The sequence below is a fragment of the Amblyomma maculatum genome, chromosome 10, assembly GCF_055883805.1.
Source record: "Amblyomma maculatum isolate TAMU_Amacu chromosome 10, ASM5588380v1, whole genome shotgun sequence".
NCBI classification, from domain to species: domain Eukaryota; kingdom Metazoa; phylum Arthropoda; class Arachnida; order Ixodida; family Ixodidae; genus Amblyomma; species Amblyomma maculatum.
The window spans coordinates 175,679,256-175,682,653 of record NC_139353.1 but is presented as its reverse complement, the minus strand read 5'-3'; the positions used below and the strand labels follow the sequence as shown (position 1 = coordinate 175,682,653).

The following is a 3,398-nucleotide window of genomic DNA, read 5'->3' as shown; positions in this document are numbered from 1 at the left end:
GCCAAGTTGAGGGAAGGAGGATTATAATTTTTGCTTTGTTATTTTTTATATCAGACTTTCCTTAATATTGCTTGCAGTTTGGCGATGAGTGGCAAAATACTGATGGTTTTTGCAGTTTTCTAACCTTAGTAAATATTTGTATTTGCTGTTTGCTAATGCCAGTTTTTTTTTTTTTTCAGATATATACAATGGCATCAATTGCCTTAGCTTTTGTACAATGATTTTAATTATTCAGTTACTTGAAACATTGAGTAAAATGAATTCTTTATGGCTACCATTCACACAAACTTGCAGTTCTTACATGACATCAACATGCTGATCAAGAAGGACGGCAAAGAGGCAGTTGAAATTGGCCTTAACAAGACACTTGTCTTGGTTTTGAAGGACACCATTCGTGCAAGAAAAAAGGACATTGCCCGGGTGCTCGAAGTATGTTCTGAGGGAATGCGTGAAAGGAGGAAGAAGCGTAAGTATTAAGCTGTTTCCTTCTGTTTGCTGGCTGTGCTATCTAATTGGCAGTTTTTCGCTAAATGCCTACATTTTCGCCATTTTGCATTGCCTTATAGATATACTAAAAACAGGGCTGAGCATCAGAAAGAATAATAAAACCATAACTAGCCTGTGAATTTCTTTATATCTAACAATTTTCGCATTAGCTAAATTTAAATTACCTATTGTTCTTCTCCATTGTAATGGTGCAGCCTTTTCGAATCTGTTCAGCTAGTAGCAGAGAATTAGGTGATACCTGATTCAAATCTTCACAAGCTTTGCTAATTTTTGCTGTCAGATGTTTGGCTTTCAGTTTGCGTGCCTCTACATGTTTTAAATTTTGTTTATTTGCCTTCCTAAATTAGACAATAAATTATCGCCTCAAAACGCGGCTGTCTCTTTTTACCTGCAAGGAGATACACCATTGTTGTGCTGCTTATTTCTATTGTAGATGTACAGACAGTATGCATTCTGCAACTCTTGGCAAACATTGGGAACCAGCCGGGAGCTCTGGATGTTGTTTGTATCATTTGTAAGTTTTCTCTTTGTCATTTGAATATTCAGGAAGCCTACTTGAAACCGACATTATTAGCGAATTTTCTTTGTTTCTAAAATGGTTTACAGTCTAACTTGTAATATGTATTAGTGATTCATAATTCAAATAAAAATACTACACAAGTTTTCATCACAAGTCTGAATTCTTTGCTGTGAAATGATTATTTGCACTGTAAGTACAATCAAAAGCACTTTTAAGAGACTCCTGCCATCACATGCTTACCACGTCGTATTGCATACAAGAGTCACCTGATGAAGCACTGGTAATGTCCAGATTGGTGCAATGTGCCATTTGACTAAGCACTCTGCTGCAGTGGACCAGCAGTGCTTTATCAGATGGCTCTTACAGGCAGCTTGGTGGGGTTTAGCATTTGCTGGAAAGGGGTCTCTCAACCTGCTCATGCATGCTAGTACCTAACATGTTCCTAATGTCTGGAATATATAATCTGAGACTGCTTCAAAAGAAATATTTGCCACATTGTCTTATCCTACAGGCTTCTGAAGGTGGGTCATGCAGTTTAATTGTTGTTTTAAAAAAATGCTGTAATTTGCTAGCCAAGTTTGAAATAATGTAATAATTTTAATTCTTCTGAGATTAGGTTTACCACATTGGTTGGGAGAAAATACTGCTGTGTTTCAAGGTTCATGCTGTATAAATATAGTGCCTTCAACTACAGACGCCAACATTTCATGCCTTAACCATGTGGCACTGTCGTAGACATTCTCATTTATGCTAAACATTCTCAATAAATCCAAATTGTTATTTTTGCATTTCAAGTTAGTCAACATATTTTTAGTATTTGAACCTTTAGTATTTCAAAGTGCTCAGACTGCCTGCCGCTATTAGGATTACAACTTCTTGAACACTTGAGCTTCCTGCCGCCTCTTGAGGCTCACCACTGATGTTCTGGATGTCTATGTATACAATGTGCTATGCGTGGAAAATGTTTTAACATGCCATGCTTCAGTGTTGACATTTTTTAGAGCTTCTGCTGTTTGGTTGTTTGATAATGCTCTGCTGTTGCACATGTAATTGTCGCTCAACTCAAAGCTCCAGTGTACACTTTCAATGAATAATGTGTGATGAAGTTTCAGAACTGCCACATAGAGCAGCGAGAACACTTTTTCCTTGTTACTAAACCATAAATGTAAACACTTCAGGAAGCATTGCGATGACCTAGGGCTTGGCTGGTTCATTCTTAGCACAAGAAGACGTGCAAAAGTTCAGAAATGCATTATGTGTTATGTATTACATGCACTTTTTTTTTGTAGTGCCCAATCACTAAGTATGCTCTTTCCACGTTTTTTTTTTTTTTGGTTCTGCAGTATCTACTTAGCCATTGTAGGGTGTGCTGTAGGCCTTGTGTGAAGCCTTCAATTGAGCCAGCTGTTAATATTTTAGTAGTAAACACCGTGCTCCAGTGCTGTTTATTGTTTATTTAGATTTTTAACTATCATAATAAGCATTCCAGTTCATGCGAAATGAAAAGTTTGTGGGGAAGCATAGAAGTTCTCTAACCCAGGTGCTTTTGATGAGTGTAGCCATTTTTGTTTGATAAAATAGCTTGCATAATCTAAAATTACCATGCAACAGCATGCTGCATGAATAAAAATGGGTTGACCTTATGTGCTCTCATTTATGACTTGATCAGACTGCTGGCTTTGTGCCTCCTTAACCAACCATAATAGTATACTCTGCATTGTTAATTGTGAGATAACCACCAGTGGTTTCCAATAGGGCCCTTTTCCAGCACACTGCTGTACACTAAAGGGGCATTGGCGTATTCTAAATATAGAGTAGAAAATATGTTGAATTTGCTTTTTGCCAGGTGCAGTGCATATTTATACAGCTGCTCTGTTATGCACTTCTTTCACATTTTTATCAAGAAACAGGAAGAAAAGCCTGCCACGCCGTGCGCCGGATATACTGGGAGCAGCATCAAAGAAGCTGAATAGCATTTCCCCTTCATTCAGCAGCGGAAGCTTCTTCGAGTCATCGACTCTACTTAGGGTATTGTTCCAATAATGGGTCGATTTTGGCTGTTCAGTCTGACATATGACAAGGGGTCCGTCAATTTGTTCTGCTTTATAGACCAGGCGTCTGCGTGTCGAAGCCAAGATGCGCAGCACGACGCTTTATTTATTCGCTAAAGGCCGAATTTTATGCAAGCGCACTCGTTGACGCTGACAAAGCATAGGATTAATATTGCGTACTGCGATTATTGTTGCATACGACTAAAAGTTTTGTTGTTGTTTTTTAAGAAATGTCACCATGCTGTTGTGTTCATTGTTCGGTTTTGTTTTTGAAAAAAATTGTATACTTTGTTGTCTGCATTTGTTGGAACTGTTTTGCT

At 38.0% G+C, this 3,398-nt stretch overlaps 1 long non-coding RNA gene across 1 annotated transcript; it reads left to right on the top strand.

Annotated features, from left to right (window-relative positions):
• Positions 1-319: 319 nt before the first annotated feature.
• LOC146177977 (uncharacterized) lies at positions 320-3,081 on the top strand. Its single transcript, XR_014701411.1, has 3 exons — positions 320-466; positions 941-1,021; positions 2,932-3,081. It is a non-coding gene; the product is annotated as an uncharacterized LOC146177977 (long non-coding RNA).
• The last annotated feature ends 317 nt before the right edge of the window (positions 3,082-3,398 follow it).